Below are 17,937 nucleotides of genomic sequence, written 5' to 3' on the forward strand. Positions count from 1 at the left end.
CCCCCCCTATTCTCCTGGAGGGTGAGATCCCCTATTTAGTGTGTATTTCCCTCCCTTCTCAAGCCAGATTCAATAGGAATAAGGTTGACCTATTCCCTTTTGCCTTCCTATTCTTCCCCTCCATTGTAACCATTTTCCCTTGCCTCTTCTGTATGAGACAGTTTGCCCCACTCTGTCTCTCCCCGTCTCCTCTCATTATATTCCTCTCACCTCTTCATTTCACCTTTTAAGTATCATCCCTTCCTGTTAAATTGGTCCCGTGCCCTCTATCTATGTATACCTGTAAACGTATATACACACATTCACATATGTATTCATGTGCCCGCATACCCTCATATAAAGACATATATATTTCTAATCCCTTCAACTACTGAGAAAAGTTTCATAGGTTACAATTATTGTTTTTCCATGTAGGAATGTTAATAGTTCAACTTTGGCCAGGTGGCTCAGCGAGCAAGAGCACCGGCTCCAGTGCCGGGACAACCCAGATCAAATCCAGGCCTAGACACCCAGCACCACACCCAGAAACAACAACCGGCCATGCAACCCCGAACAAGCCACTCAACCCCGATTGTTTAAAAAAAAAAATAGTTCAACTTTGATAAGTTCCTTATGATTTCTTTTCCCTGTTTACCTTCTCATGCTTCTCTTGCTTCTTGTATCTGAATGTCAAATTTTCTATTCAACTCTGGTTTTTTCAGCAAGAATGCTTGAAAGTCCTGTATTCCACTGAATGACCATATTTTCCCCTGAAACATGATACTCAGTTTTGCTGGGTAGGTGACTCTTGGTTTTAATCCCAGCTCCCTTGACCTCCGGAATATCACATTCCAGGCCCTTCGATCCCTCAGTGTAGAAGCTGCCAGATCCTGGGTTATCCTGATTGTGTTTCCACAATATTCAAATTGTTTCTTCCTGGCTGCTTGTAATATTCTCTCCTTAATGTGGGAATTCCGGAACCTGGCTATAATATTCCTAGGAGTTTTCTTTTTAGGATCTTTTTCAGGAGGTGATCAGTGGATTCTTTCAACCTCTATTTTGCCCTCTGGTTCTAAAACATCAGGGCAGTTTTCTTTGAGAACTTCCTGGAGGATGCTTTCCAGGCTCTTACTTTGGTCATGGCTCTCAGGCAGTCCAATAATTTTTAAATTATCTCTCCTGGATCTATTTTCCAGGTCAGTGGTTTTTCCCATGAGATATTTCACATTGCCTTCTATTCTTTCATTTGTTTGGATCTGTTTAACAGCATCTTGATTTCTCATAAAGTCATTAGCTTCCATTTGCTCCAATCTAATTCTGAAGCAATGATTCTCCTCAGTGAGCTTTTGAGATTCTTTTTCCATCTGGCAAATTCGACTTTTGAAGGCATTCTTCTCCTCATTGCCTTTTTGAGACTCCTTTGCCATTTGAGTCAGTCTGTTTTTTAAGGTATTATTTTCTTCAGTAAGGCTGTTGACTCTCATTTCTTAATTTTCTTGCATTGTTCTCATTTCTCTTCCCAATTTTTCCTCCACTTCTCTTATCTGCTTCTTAAGGTCCTCTATGGCCTGTAACCAGCTTGTATTTTCCTTTGAAGCTTTTGGTGCAGGAGTTCTGACTTCACTGATTTCCTCCTGTTCCATGCCTTGCTCCTTCTTATCCCCAAAATAGGAGTGTAATGTTGGAATCTTCTGTCTGCTTTGTTTCCTTTGCCTACTCATTTTGCCATTCAATGATTTGACTTTTGTGCTTTTTGCCACAGTAGGACTCTGCCACCAGACAGGGGAGTTTTTGTCCCAAACGCTGGGGTTTTCTCAGCTGCCGGAGGTATTAGATGGGTGCCCTCTCTGAGGTCTCCACACGCTCTGGCAAGCTGGACACACACCCCAGGACCTCCACCCTAGACTGCAATCCAGGTCCAAGCAGGTTAAAACAAGAGCGATGACCCCTCAGACTGGTGCTTGGTCCCCCTACACTCTGCAGGCCAGGAGCTGAAGCCGCCATGCGGCCGGTGCTGGCAGGCTGTGCTGGCGTCTCAGCGGTTTCTCGCCCCGGGGGTAAAAGCCACACACTCCCACTTACTGGGTCCCAAAGTCCAGACTGCACTGGCCTCTCACCTTGTCCTTCGCATCTATGTATTGATAAATCTGGAAACGGCCACAGCTGCTGCTTATCTGGAGTCCCTCTGGCAGGCGGCTGGTCAGGCCCACCCTGGGGCTAAAGCCTCGGTGTGGTGCTGGGCTCGGCTCCCAGAGCGTTGCGCTGGCCGATTACTGCCAGCCTGCCAGGCTGTTCTCAGCGGGAGGTTAGCTTCTCTGTGTCATTTTGTGGGTTCTGCAGCTCCAAAGTTTGTTTAGAGTCCCCTTTTTACATGGATTGGGGAGGGTGGAAGCCGGAGCCACGGGAGGGTCGTGCTTCTACTCCGCCATCTTGGCTCCGCCCCCGTCTACCAAGTAGACATATTGATGGCGGAGAATGCAGTCCATAATCAGCCAAGCCAGCAGAACCTTCCTTCTCTGAGCCTTTCCCTCAGCTGTCTCGATCGTCAGCTAGAGATGTAATCAGCCAAGCCAGCAGAACCTTCCTTCTCTGAACCTTTCCCTCAGCTTTCAGCTAGAGATGTAATCAGCCAAGCCAGCAGAACCTTCCTTCTCTGAACCTTTCCCTCAGCTGTCAGCTAGAGATGTACTGCGGAATGCTTTTTGGGAAAGACTATCTGCTTCCTGCTCATGCTTACACGGAGGATTCTGCTCTTCCAAGTGTAAGTTTTTCTCTTAAGAATGTTGTGGAGATGGGAAAGTTTAATGGGAACAAGCTGCTACTGAAATCTCTCAGAAGGATCTTTAAAGATGTAACAACATCCTCGCCCCTTCCTAAGCAGCTGATGCGCAGCCTCTGGGAGGAACCTCCCTGGTCTGCATTTGGCTTGTTCCAGACATTCTTCTGGACTGTTTTCTGTGGAGTGTTTTTACTTCCCTCACAGAGCACATGAGAGATTGCTGTGCAGGGGTACAAATGTGGCAGCTGCCACATTACTGATGATGAAGAGAGGCTGTGAAATCTCAAGCAGCTTCCCATGCTGTTTGTGTCCCTTGTTGCAGCTTCATCCCTAAATGCCGTCAGGAAGAGCTTCTCATCCAGAGCTTCTCACCAAAGGCTCCCCCCCAGTGTTTATTGCTATTTGGGGGGGGGAGTGATATTGCTCACAGTTACAGAGTTGGAAGGGGCCTCTGAGGCCTCTCTTCCAGTCCAGAGCCAAACAAGAATCCCTGATATGGAATCTCTGACAAGTCACGGTCCCTCATTTATTTGAAGACCTCTAGGGAGAGGGAACCCTTTGCTTCCTCCATCCCACTTTTTGATAGCTCTTAATTTTATGTTCCCATGAAGCCTATTTTCAGGCTCCTTGCAGTGATGATATGGCTCTCCTAGTTCTGGCCTCTGGGAACATGCAGAACACAGCCGTTCCCTTCTCCTCAGGACTGCCTTTCGATCTTTGGAGATGATATCAGGTTTCTCCTGAAGCCCTCCTCCAATCTCAGTCTCCCTATTTCCTTCAAAAGAGCCTCATGTGAAATGGACTCAAGCCCCTTTGTGGGAATCCTGCATGGCCTCTGTGCATCAACTTTGCTTGTGCATGGACTTGCTGAACCTGCACATGGCAGGGTCCTCAGAGGCCTTCGGGGGCACCTTCTGCTGACTCCTCTCACCTCTCTCCTTCTCCTGGACAGCCCTCATCCTCAGATTCTTGTCTTCTATCTCTTATTCACATATATGTAATGTAAGCTTGTTGAGGGAAGGGACTATTTCATTTTCATTTCTACACCCCAATGTCTGGCATAGCATGTGAATTCATAAATGTCTATTGAATTAAACTGAAAGAAAAATCTCCTGAGTTGGATAGGACCCTTGAAGTCATCAAATCTAACTTCTTGGTTTATAATCAGACATATAACTCCCGCCCTTCATCTGGTACAAAAATAAAACAAACAAACAAAAACTGCCTGGAATTAGGCGTGTTCAGCCTGGAGAAAAGAAGGCTCAGGGACATGGTAGCCCTGTGCAAGCATTTCAAGAGCCGTCCTGTGGAGGAGGGTGGACTGTGATCCTTATCAAAATATACACATTTGTTTTTAAATTCATTGTTCAAATAAATTTTTAAATATCGAAGGATATTTAAAACTCTCCATCATCAATGAGAATGGCCAGAGGCTTCTGGGAAAGAATAACTGAAACTCGAGTGCAAGAAGGGAAAGAAGTATGTCTATACATTGAGATATAATACAGTACAAGATGATGCACAGGCAAGAAAAGAGACCTGAACTCACCTGGAGCTTGACCGTGAGGAGCCCAAAAGCCATTGCCTCCTCTTTCTCTCCAATCTGGCCTTGGAGAAGCACAGAGTCTGGAGGAGGAGGAAGAGGTCATGGGACAGGTGTAGTTCCCCAGACCTCCCACACCTCCTGCCATTTCTGCCCTGTCAGTCTCACACTAGACCTTCCTCCATCCAAGTTTACTCTCTTTCCCCTGAGGTGCCAATGTCTGCTGGACAAAGCCATGAAACTATGTTTTGACTAGGTACACTGAATATTCATTCTACCTTTTATAGGGACTTTAATTATGTAAAGCAGGCCAGCTAAGCGGCACAGTGTCACTGAGTCAGGTAAATAAATAAAACAACTCAACAACATAAGTGCTTAACAACTGTTTACTGAGTGATTGAAGAAGCCATGTCAGAGGCCAAAGAATGCTGGTGTGAAGTGATGGAGATAACGAGGTGGGTTAGCTGTTGTAATTACTCTTCCCTGCCCTCTGGGACTACTCCCCCAGGAATGTTCTCTCTTTTTTATTTTTTGGAGGGGGGAAGGTTGGGCAATTGGGGTTAAGTGACTTGTCCAAGGTCACATGGCTAGGTTTTTGTGTGTGTGTGTGTGTGTGTTAAGTGTCTGAGGCTGGATTTGAACTCAGGTCCTCCTGACTCCTGAGCCAGTGCTCTATTCACTGTGCCACCTAGCTGCCCAGAATGTTCTCTTAAGGAATTTTTCCTACATCGGGCAGGATTTCAGTCCTCCAACACTTCTGTAATTCTTACCTCTCTCCCCAAGTATTAGGGCCAAGTCTTCCATGGTACCTGAGCTGGCTTTGGCTTCACTCCTGTCCTCTGTCCAGATGGGAGGAGCAGGAATCACTGTACCATTAGTTTCTTCCCATCAAGTACTGCTTTAAAGCTGTGGTGGGAGGTCTCAGGGCAGGAGTCTGCTCCTAGTTGGGTTCCTTTTCTTGGGGATATCCTTCAAGACCTTCACCTCCTGGGAAAGCTGGGACCTGGGAGCTCAAAAGCAAGATCACTTTAACTGGGACCTTCATTCTTGGGCCCAGATCAATGTAACTATCCAACTAGGACTGAAGACTGAGTCTCTGAAGGGCTCTCACTGGCACCTTGAACTACTCATACCAAGTACAAGAGCTATTTATACCAAAGAAAAGATGGCAGCAGCAAGAGAGGCCAAGATATCATAATCACACATCATAACTCAGGGCCTTCTGAGCCAGCCACAGACCCTGAATCTACAAATGAGAGTGAAGGGAATTTCTATCATTAAAGAAACATTAAGGAAAACACTGTGCATGTCCCACTGTGGGAATTTAGGACTTATGAGCTCCTGCTTTCAGCAAACACCAGAAGGCTAGTCTTCTAGTGATGAATTTTGGGGCCACAGAAGTGGACCAGGAGCTCTCTACTAAGGTGTGGAATATTAAGGATTTCTCTGTTTCCCCAGACGACATTAAGTTAGCATGTAGGGAAATTTTGTTAAAGGAAAATATCTACTGGTCAAAGATAACAGATATTTATGTTCATCAAACTAGAGAAACTAAAATGTAACTAACTGTAATTTAAATGTAAATTCACTAAACTTTATTTTAAAAATACAAACTTTGTAAATATTTTCTTTTGATCAAACTCTTCCCTTTCCTCTAAAATGCAGAGCAATCTTCTGTTCTTGGATATAAAAGTACCTTTCCAATTGGATCCCGTTCCCATAGCCTGTGCTATGCCAATAAGATTCATAACTTTAAGAAAATGTGACCTGAAACAAAGCCTTTTAAATTCATAAATTTTACCTCTTGGTCCTTCTCTGCCCATACTAATCAAAGCTCCAGAAACATACGCTACCCTGGAAAACAAGGTGGTCAAAGATGTCAAAGGAGAAAAAAATTGTCAAGGTTATTCTTTCCCTGACCCAGCTGGAGCTGTCAGGCAGAAGCAGAGGAGGGATAGGGTAGCTGGTCAATGCACAGACCTATGCACACTGGACAACAAGTGTACTCTCACACTCACATCAAACCTTTAGAGCAGGGGTGGGGAACCTGTGGTCTTGAGGTCGTATGTGGCCCTCTAGGTCCTCAAGTGCAACCCTTTGACTGATTTGGATTCAGTCAATTGGCCACACTTGAGAACCCAGAGGGTCACATGTATCCTTGAGGTCAAAGCTTCCCCACCCCTGCTTTAGATAAATATAGACCAGATCCATCAACAAGGATTTACTATGGACCTTCTTTGTGCCAATCATAATACTAGCTGTACTGGATACAATGGGCAGCTAGGTGGCGCCATAGTGCACAGAGCACTGGGTCTGGAGTCAGGAAGCTCTGAACTCAAATCCAGCTTCAGGCACTTACTAGCTGTGTGACCCTGGGCAAGTCACTTAATTCTGTTTCCCTTTGTTTCCTCATATGTAAAATGAACTGAAGAAGGAAATGGCAAATCGCTTCAGTATCTTTGCCAAGAAAACCCCAAATGGGGTCACAAACAGTCGGACATGACTGAAACCACTAAGCAATGATCTGTACACAAAGATGGAAGTGAAAACAGCCTCTACCTTCCAGCAGCCTAGAGTCTAGCCAGGCAGGACAACAGGTATGTGTAAAGATGGACACACAGCAAATCAAAGGTCATGTTGGGGGGAGGCAGAAACAGCTGAGGGCTGGGTGCTTCACCTGAGCCAGGGAGCACACTAAGGGTTCTGAGGCTTGAGGGACAGCCAGGCCACAAGCACACGAATGGTGGGAGGGAAGAGGGCATGAATGATGGCTGGTGAAAAGGTCACTTTGGATGGACAAACATGTGCCTGGAGGTGTGACCTGGCTGGGTTTATATCAAAAAGGTAGAGTTAGTTCAACATAAGAAAGAATATAAAAATAATAGCATGTTAATAATTAAAATAGTAAAAAAAAAAACAACCATAGAATGTTAGTAGTGCTGAAAAGGCTTTTTCTTTTTTTTTAAAGCAATTGGGGTTAAGTAACTTGCTCAAGGTTACATGGCCAGTTATTTCTGGGTGTGGTGCTGAGTATCTGAGCCCGGATTTGATCCAGGTCATCCCGACACTGGAGCCGGTGCTCTTACTTGCTGAGCCACCTGGCCACCCCTACTGAAAAGGCTTTTTGACAAAATCCAACACTCATGTCTATTAAAAACTCTAGAAATCATCTGCATAGATTGCCCTTTCCTTAATACAGTGTGTAAATAGTATTTGTTTAAATTCAAGAACGAACACTATAAGTAATGGAGGAAAGTTATAGGCTTTTCCATAAGATAAAGGGTAAAGCAAAGACCCTTTATCATCACTGTTACTGAGCACAGTAATTCGAAACGCTAGCTATAGCAAAAAGAATCAGAAATTAAGGGAACAAGAAGAAACCAAATTATGCTTTTTTGCAGATGAGAAAATGGTATATTTATTTATTTAGCCTTTTGGAGGGCTATTGGGCTGAAGTAACTTGCCTAACGTTACACGGCTAGCTTTTTGTGTGTGTGTGGGGGGGGTGTTAAGTGTCTGAGGCTGGAACCGAACTCCAGTCCTCCTGACTCTGGGGCCAACGCTTTATTCACTGCGCCACCTAGCCGCCCCAAAAATGGTATATTTAGAGTCAACCAAAAATGAATTGAAATAATTTCAGTAAAGTTGTGGTATATAAAGTAAATCCATGTAAATCATTAGCATTCTACTTAGAACCAACAAAATCCAGCAAGAAGAGTTAGAAAAGGGAATTCAATTCAAAATAACTACAGAAACTTTAAGATACTTGGATGTGTAGGAACCTAGGCACTATGTGAATCTTAACTATAATACACTTTTCTTTGAAGAAATGAAGACAGGGACAAATTATCAGAGAAATATTAATTGTTCATGTGTTGGTTGAGCCAATATTATAAAAAATGACAAGAGTACCTAATTTCCTTCTTCAGAGTTGTATGGAACTCCCAAAAGAAAATTTTACAGATCTAGGAAAAATAATAAAATTAATTAGGAACAAAAAGAATTTATCTCAAGGGTAAATTTTTAAAATTTTTGTTTTGTTTTTTGTTTTTTGGAGGGGGAAGGTAGGGCAATTGGGGTTAAGTGACTTGCCCAAGGTCACACGGCTAGTTTTGTGTTAAGTGTCTGAGGCCAGATTTGAACTCAGGTCCTCTTGACTCCAGGGCTGGTGCTCTATTCACTTTGCCACCTAGCTGCCCCTCAAAGGTAATTTTTTTGAAGTGGGAAGGAGGGGGGGGGGGTCTATAAGTACTAGATCTCAAACTGTATTACACAGTAGGAATCATTAAAACAATTCGATGCTGAGAGAGAGAGAGGGAGAGATAGGGAGGGAGAAGGAGAGGGGAAGAGAGAGGGAGAGGGGAAGGGAGAGGGGGAGAGGGAGAGTCAGTGGAACAGATTAGGTATACAACATTGAGAAATAAATAAATAAATATGGTAGTATAGTGTTTGATAAACCTAAAGACCCCAATTACTAGGCTAAGGATTCACTATTTGACAAAATCTGCTGACAAAGTTGGAAAACAGTCTGGTATACAGTAAGCTTGGACCAACACCTTCTAAGCTCCATATGTCTACAGGAGTTAGATATGAAAAGTAATATCAAAAATACATCTGAGAAACAAGGAAGAAATTACCCACTAAGTCTATAACTGGTGAAGAGTTCATGACCAAGCAAGTGATAAGATCCCACAAGATAACAACAACAATCAATCATATAAAATTTAAAAGCTATGGCATAAGTGGAACATTGTTCAAATTAGAAAGGAAATAGGTTAAGTGGGGGGGGGGATGTTGGCATTATATTTCTCTGAAAAAAGTCAAATTTCTAAGATATTTAAAGAACCTAATAAAATATATAAGACTAGGAACCAATCAATAATCCCAACAGATAAATGGTCAAAGAATATGAATGGGCAGTTTTCAGAGGAAGAAATTTAAGCTATCAGCAGTGGCTGCTGGGTGGTGCGGTGGGCAGAGTGCTGGACCTGTAGTCAGGAAGGCCAGAGTCCAGCCTCAGACTCTTAGTAGCCGTGTGACCCTGGGCACTTAACCTCCTCGTGCACCCCTTTCCTCAACTGTAAAATAGGATTATAATAAAATATATATATTAGTATAATAAATATATTCTATATTTTAATAAATATATTTTATATTTTATTTTATATATTATATATTTATTATATTTTAAATAGCTCCTACCAGGGTTGAAGGAGACAACAGTTGTAATTTTCTTAGCACAGTTTCTGGCACATCCTACACATCTAAGAGATGCTTATCCATTTCCTTATTAACAATCATATGAAAAAATGCTCAAAATCACTACAAATTAGAGAAAAACAAATGAAAGCAACTTGGAGCTTCTCCCGCACCGTCCACGGGACAGCCCAAGATGCCCAGGGCGTGGCGGGAGGTGTGAACTGGTCCAGCCTTTGGGAAGCAAGGGGAGCGGCCAGGCACTGATCAGCACCTTGGCCAACGGCCATGGATACCTCAGGAATCCCGGGCAGTGGCTGGCGGCAGCGGGGACCAGGGCCCTTAGAGCAGCTCTTTTTAGGGAGCCGCACTGGAGGCTGGCAGGTCCTCCTGGGGGGTGCCCTCCTGCGGGGGGGACGTCCTGGGGGGGCTCCTAGGGGGTGTCCTCCTGCGGGGGCTTTCCTGGGGGCGCAGAGGAGATGGCCGAGGTCAGAGGAAGCGGTGCAGCCAGTGGACGGCCGGCAATGACCAACGTGCCCACGCGCGGACGCGGCTAAGTGGGCTTTGTTTAGCCCGACTGTGGAGATGGGGGTTGATTTAAATTTGGTTAAGGGGGTGGTTACTGGGAAGGGTTAATAATAAAAACCTTTTACTTGAAAGCACAAAGGCCAACTCGAAGACGTGCGTGGAAGCAGTGACGTTCATCAGAACTAAACCCTCGCGTGGAGGGAAGACACAGACACGGAGAGACGGCCCGGAGGAAGGGGCACGTGGGGGCGTGTTCCTCGCGGGGGAGGGGAGGGGTCGCATCCTGACCAAAGGAGCAGAGAAGGACGGAGGATTTCAGGGTGCCGGGCAGGGAGACAGAACTCCCCGTGGAGAGACCATGGGGTCGCGAGAGAGCGGGAGGAGACAGGGAGGAAGGCAGGCACGCGTGGCACCCCCCACAAATGCACACACGAAAGAGCCTCGGCAAACACCACCCTCCAACACCGCAGACGTCTTCTGGCACACGTGCACACTATCATGCGTGGACCCTCCCACGCATCCTTCCCCCACCCACAGACAGCACTTAATGCTTGGGCAGCGCAGTTGAAGTCAGAGGGCGCATGCGCACTTGCCCCTCCCTGCGGGGGGCGCGCCGCGCGTGCGCGCTCCCTCCCTGAACTCACGAGCTCAGCCCCTCGCCGCTGCCGCCCCAAGCCCGGGTGGAAGTCGTGCCTCCGGCGCAGGACCGAGGCCCGCCTTGCTTTTAGTTTTCTGGCAGTGCCATTCCCACAATGCACAGTACTCTGCATCAGTCCACAAATGACGCGCTAGTGGGAACTCAGCATCCACTCTGGGAAATGTAGTCCGGAAGCAGGGAGAAACCCTCTGGGTCGCACTGCGCAGGCGCCGCACAGAACTCCAATCCCCAGAAGGCTCCGCGGAGTCCGAAAGGCCGAATTTCTGCGCCTGCGCAGAAGGGGGCCGGGCGGGCGGGCTCAGGGTTGCAGAAGCTCCTGCCAGAATGGGGCGGGCTGGGGGATGCGGAGACAGGGGAATTCGAGGCAGGGGTGAGCGCTTAAGTTCCGAGAACCGCCTGCCGCGCCCGGCGGTGCCAGTGAGGTGACAGCACCCCCAAATCGGGTTGTTCTTACGTGGGCCCTTACGGAGTAGTAAAGGGAGGGCGGGGCGCCCCAGAGGCGTGGGTGTGGCCCGGGGACCCCCTGGAGAGCCTGCAGCGGGCCCGGCACGTGCTTGGTCTGGCTCCCGAAGCGCCCCCCATTCCGCGCCGGGATACCTCCCATAGTGTAACCGGCGCTGGGGGGGGGGGGTTCCAGGCCCCCCAGCAGGGTGACACTCGAGGTCCCGCCCACGCTACCCTCCACTCGTGATTATGACACTTTGGAGGTGGCATGGCGCTGCAGCGGACAGCGCCCAGAAGACTCATCTTGAATTCTTATGCGACCTCAGACCCTCGGTGGCTGGGTGACCTTGGGCAAGTCACTTCACGCCGCTTGCCTCAGTTTCCCTATCTGTCAAATGAGCCGGAGAAGGAAATGGCCAGACCTCCAGTATCTTTGCCAAGAAAACCCCAAATGGGGTCGAGGAGTGGGACCCCCTGTATTTTAAAACAATTCTGCAAAGCGCCGCTGTAGTCCCGACCACGCTCCTCCACCCGTACCCACAGCTCCGGTGAAGAATGGCCACGCACACAGGCCCACCCGGGAACGCTTGCAGCAGGAGCGCGCCTGCATCTCTGCTCCCTCTACGGGAACAGTCTTAACCGTCACTTGCAGAGGGCGTTCAGACAGCGCTGCCTTTGCCTCTCTAGTTCTTTTTAAGCCAGAGAGCTGGCAAACTCAGACTAGCTTTTTCGGGGGAGTGTAGACCAGCCCAGCCAGTGTGCAACTCAGCCGGATTCTGCGCTGTCCGACCAGAGCCAAGCTGCCGGAGTCACCCAGCCCGGCCGGCCGGACACCGCAGCCCAGACCCTCCCGCTCTCCCTCCAAGGGGCAGCGGGGGCTGCGGGGGCAACAGAGGGCAACCATCCTTCAAGTCTCTCAAGGCCACGGCTGCGCTGCCGCTGCCTTCTCCTGCCCTTTGATGGTTCTCCTTTAGTGGCTTAAATGAGAGCCTCATGGATTCTCCTTTTACTCAAAGAAGTTACAGCTCCCCCAGTTTCTCCTATCAAATCCAGAGCCATTCGTCAATCACACCTCAGCTTCCAAATGTTTCTATGATGCCCCATTTTCCCTCTGTCATATACTATGACAAAATACTATGTCATATACACATAGGCACATTGGGGGAGCTATCCTTCAAACTTCAGCTCTGAAATCTCCAACAGGACCGTTGGTCTCTTTGGTGCCCTGCTAGAAAATCCTTCTCCACATTCATATTTCCCTAGTTTTAATAAATAAAAGGGCATTATCTACCTCTTTATTATGACAAACTGTTCCCATGTAAGTGAGGCCTCACTCCACTTGGTTGGCAAAGTCCTCAGATCTAGACCAGAGATGATTTTTTTCTCCACAACTACCCATAATCCCACCTGAAAGCTGTTTCTTCAAGCACATAGTTTATATTAAAACACAGTTCTTTTTACTCAAATATAAAAATGTTCATCTACAAAAGGGGCAACGTCCCACACCTTTTGACAATACAAATCTCTTCCTTTGCACAAAAGCACTTCCCCCCATTAACTAGCCCTAAAAGGGGCCTTAAAGAGATACATTTTTTTTTCTAGGAAGGTTTTTTTTAAAACACCCTGTCTAAAGCTCCTCCTTTGAAACTCACACCCACCATTCCTTCTACTGGGGGGTCAAGCAGGATCATTCTAATTCCTCCTTCATATGACAGCCCTTCAGATACTTGAAGATGGCTAGAATGTTCCTTTTGGGTGTTTTCTCCAGGCTGAACAACCCTGGGCTGCCCTCCTCAGAGAAAAAAAAAATGGTCCAGCAATGCCCTGCTGTCGCCCAGAACTGAATACACTACTTCACATGTGGCTGAACTAGGGCAGAGGGTAGTGAAGCTTGCTCATTCCTGGAAAAATAGAACTATCTTAAGCTGTGCCCCTCCCCCAGAATGCCTTAGGGTTTTGGGTTGCTATATTATACTACCAACTCATGTAGAGACTTGAACCAACAAAACTGCCTGAATCTTGCTCCAATTGCTGCTGAACCAAACTTTCACCCTCCTCTAAGCCCCATCTTGGGTTTTGGAAGACTTTTTAAGCCTCAAATGCAAGACCTGACAATTATCCTTATTAAATCTGATCCTTTGAAATTTAGCCCGATGTTCTGGACCCTATCCACAGCTCTGTTAGCTAACCCTACTAGATTTGTGCCATCAAAAAATTGGATAAGCAAGATTCAATTATGTTTTCATCCAAGTCACTTGTAAAGGTATTAAAACGGCACCAATCCCAGGACCTTTTTACTGCAGGTCTTTCAATATAATATGATATGAAATCATTAGTGATTTCAAGGACTGGCCTTAAACCCACTTTGGGGTCTATTATTTAATTGTACTATTGTCTAGCTCAGTCCTATGAGCAATATCATGAGCCTTTTATCAATTGCTTTGCCAAAACCTTTGTAAGTTTTATCCACCATATTCTCCTGATCTTCTAGTTAATGATCCAGAGAGGAAGGGTAAAAGAAAAAAAGAGTTCAGGCCAGTGTAACCTGTTGTTTTGAAGATGTAGCTTTAAAAATATATATATATTTCAACCTTATAACTCAGCTCACTCTCTCCAAGGTAACCAATGATCTCTGTTGTTGAATCTGATGGTCTTTTCTTAATCCTCATCCTTTCTCATCACATCAATTGCAACCTATTTGTTGCCATTGAAACTGCTGTCCATGTTCCCCTCCTGGATACTCTCTGGTTTTCATTACACTAATGTCTCCTGATTCACCACATCCTTTTCTCATTATCGCTCAGTGTCCTTTACTGACTCATCATTCATGTCACATGCTCTAACTGTGGGTGCTCACCAAAATTCTGTCCCAGGCCTTCTCTTTTCACTTTATACTCCCTCCCTTGGTAACCTCATTATCTTCCATGGGTTTAACTATCAAGTCCATGAAGATGATTTTCCAGATTCAGCTGTCTCTTCCCCAAGTTTCAGTCCTGCATCACCAACTGCCTCCTGGACATTTCAAACTAGATGTTGCAGAAACATCTTAGACTCAACATACTTAACATTATCTTTAACTCGTCCAAACTTCACTATTTCTGTCAAAGACACCTCCCAAAAATCTTAGATTTTTCAGCTTAATATAGTTGACTTCTAACTCTTCCTTACTCCACATTTCCAGTTGCTAAATCTTGTACCTACACAATTTCTCTTACATCCAACTACATCTCTTGACCCAGTTACCACCTTAGTTAATGCCTTCATCCTTTCACCTAGATTACTGCAACAGTCTGCTACATGGCCTTTCTACTTTAAGTTTCTCACCAACCCATCCCATCCTACACACTGCTGCTAGGTTATTTTCCCTAATCCAAGATCTGACCACATCACTCCTCTACTCAAACAATCAGTGGTTTCCTACTGCCTCCAGACTGTAAACTCTTCCTTTAGCTTTTAAAACCCATACAACTTGGCCTTAACCTACTTTTCCAGTCTCATTGGACATTATTCCCACTCTGAAATCTTGCCAAATCAGCCTTCTCCCTGTTCTTCACCCACAACACTGAATATCTTATTTCTGTACCTTTTCATTGATCATCACCCCATGCTTGGAAAGCTCTTTCTCATTACCTCTGCCTTATAGAGTCAGTCTCTTCCTTTAAGATATAGCTTCGTGTAATGGTAATGTAATTTGAATTTGAAGATCCCTTTGTGTTGGCAAAGGTAGTAGGTACTTAGCACTTAGTAATTGATCAAACCTCTGTTGGGGAAACAGAAGGTATGAACTCCTGTCTCCTGTTGCTGACATAACAGGAAGGGGTTGGCTGAAACAGGAAGCTAATGCTGTGTGTATATAAGGAAAAGCCCCAGGAAGGGACAGTCAGAATTTCTTGGGACCAGCATCTGGAGGCAGAGCAGCTACAGAAGAGAAATGAGAATCGAGAACTGAGTCAGAATTTCCTGAGAACTTGTGGTGGTGGAGCTTCTTCTAAAGAGGAGCCCAGGAGCTCCCCCGTCCCCCCCCCCCAGCTTAATAAGGTGATTTTGATTTTTTGAATGAGCTGCAGAAGACTGAGGAAGCATGACTGGGATGCTAAGACTTCATCTGTTTGTGGCTTGGTTGAGCCTTGAATTCCCAGGAACAGAAATTGTGAAGGATTTGAGATGGACTGGACCCTGTGAACTTCAGTGTGGAGCAGGACTTATATGGAGAACTGGACAAGGAACTGGGAGCTGTCTGCCTTTGAATCCAGGTGACTGTTTGGTAGATTCAGGTAGGAGTTGCCCACCTTGAGTCAAGATGAAAAGACCTCTCTGTGGGTACTGAGTAGCGATAAAATTGTAGTTTACTAGTGACCTAGGGGTGGAGGGTCCGTGTATTTTCTAATGATATTTAGTAATTGATTTCTGAATAAGTGACTGATTGAGTTAACTTAGTGTGCCCCATGAGTGGACGACTTTGACTATTGTACTTTGAGATGATTATTCTTTGTTCAAAACTTTGTGGCCACTATGATGGAAACTATGTGGCCATTTTAATGGTAAGCTGTTGTGAATACTATATTGTGATTTTCTGTGATAAGTTGTAATATTTTGAATGCTGTACCTTGATTTTCTGTGAATGTTTTGCTTTATTACTGAATAAATAGAGTGTTCACTATACTATATAATCAGAATCTTAAAAGCTGTTGACAGTAGCATTCTTCTAGAAAGTTGTTCGTGCTTGGCTTTACACTTGGGGACCATCTTCTGCAAGCTTTTCCTTATCCCTGAATGAGTAATGTCCTCCCCAACCGTGTTAAATTTATCTACTTTGTATATATGTCAACTTTTTTATTTATTCTGTTACATATACATATGTACGTATACTTGTCTCCCATGTAAGAATGTAAGCTAATTTCTAATAGAGAATTTCATTCTTTGTACTTGTGTCTAGGACACAGCATAGTGCTTGGCAAAAAAAAAATAGGTACTTAATATATAATTTGATTGCTTTCACAAGTTTTTATAGCTATTTTATTTCATAGCACCTTTTACATACCTAACACAGAAAGCCATCCTTTCTAACAAAGAGGGAAGATTAGGAATTCAATTATTTTTTATTTTTTGCTTTTTGGAGGGCAATTGGGTTTAAGTAACTTGCCCAAGGTCACATGGCTAGGTTTTTTGTTTGTGTGTGTTAAGTGTCTGAGGCTGGATCCGAACTCAGGTCCTCCTGACTCCAGGGCCAGCACTCTACTCACTGCGCCACCTAGCTGCCCCAATTATTTTTTTATTTTAACTTACATCAACAACAAACACTGACATTTCAATATGCAAAAAACAGAAAGAGGATCATATATGAAATCATTAATCCTTATTATTTACAGCTTTTTTAAAAAGCATATATTTAATTTAGCTGGATAGTATCATCACTACTATGTATATGTGTCCCCTTTTGAATGTTCTTTTGCTGTTTTCTGGTTTTGTTTTTATTCTTTTTTGGGGGCATCAAAACTCACCCAATCCCTCCTACACCTATCCCTGCCAATAAAAACCCTCCTTATACCAAGTATAGTTAAGCAAAACAAATTACATGATGCTATTACTGAAAAAGGATGTCTCATTCTGCACTTCTAGTCCATCACCATATCTAGCAAGTTTTATAATATATGCAGTGAACGGGGGGGAAAGCCATTTATTAAAACACACTAGTTGCCAGGCACTGTGCTAAGCATTAGGGATAAAAATACAAAAAAGCAAGACTGCACCTGTCCTCGAGGAGCTTTCATTCTAATATGTGAAGGCAATGCACATGGAGAATGGTGGCCAGGAAGGCATGATTTGTTCTGAAAAGTCAGAGATACAGCAGAGCCATAGGGCAACTGATTGACTTGCTTTTGCTGGTCCTAGGACAGAAGTGAGAAAATGGAGCAAAGAAACATGGCATGAAGATGGCCAGAGAGTCGTGCAGTGTTAGCGGGAGGGAGGTACACTCTTCCATTGTCTGGGGGTCAAACTGGTCATTATAATTACATAGAACTCAGGGTTATTGTTTCTGTTGCTGTAGCTATTGTGTAAATTGTTTTCTTATTGCTTCTTTTTCCCATTTTTCCGTGTTTCTTTTAATTCTTTGTATATTTCTCAGCACCATGGAATATTCCATTATCTTCATGTTCCCCAATTTGTTTAGTCACTCCCTAATCCAAAGGCCTCTGCTTTAATACATCACTCACAGGGCTTTTTTCCCACTATCAGTTCTCTAATAAGCTTCAGTCACTGAAGACTTTCCCACATTCACTCCTCCTTATCTACTAGTGCCTTCCTTGTGGCCTACAAATACAGCCAAGTCTGCCTAAGCACAATTCACTTTTACAGGACATCAGCAACTCCACTATTGTCATGTATCTCTTTTCTTTGTTGGTGAAACAAGTTGGGAAAAAGCTGCCTGTCCTCAGGGCATCCATGCCCTTGATGGGGTACCTGGGGTCTAAACCAATTTGTAAAACCATTGGTGCAGTTGTAACTGCAATTTGTACTGTAAAATTGTAATCTGTGAAATCCCTTTCCCAACCTCGGGCTCTGCCCTTTCCCCATCCAGAACTCGGGCCTAGACAACACCTTGTGACTCCTTTGTTGCTACTTAATCTCTTCATGTCTCCTCTGGTCTGGCCCAAATCTCATCTAAACCATCTATGCACTAAAGTCACAAGTTCCTCTCAGTCCCTTTAGTCTGGTCAGCCCTGACAATGGCAGCCCTACCCTTTAAAAGTAAAAGCCTGTACCCCTCTGACTCGCAGGTCCCCTAAAGGACTCTTACCCACTTCTCTT

At 45.0% G+C, this 17,937-nt stretch overlaps 1 protein-coding gene across 1 annotated transcript in view; it reads right to left on the reverse strand.

Moving 5' to 3' along the window:
- The window catches only part of LOC138173249 (zinc finger protein 585A-like), a 40,788-nt gene that overhangs the window by 12,138 nt on the left and 10,713 nt on the right, over nucleotides 1-17,937 (reverse strand). The gene's annotated exons all lie outside the window — the stretch shown is intronic.

Source organism: Petaurus breviceps, unplaced genomic scaffold (assembly GCF_028583685.1).
Source record: "Petaurus breviceps papuanus isolate PSGF00001 unplaced genomic scaffold, PetGlider_PUasm1.0 567, whole genome shotgun sequence".
Lineage (NCBI taxonomy): Eukaryota > Metazoa > Chordata > Mammalia > Diprotodontia > Petauridae > Petaurus > Petaurus breviceps.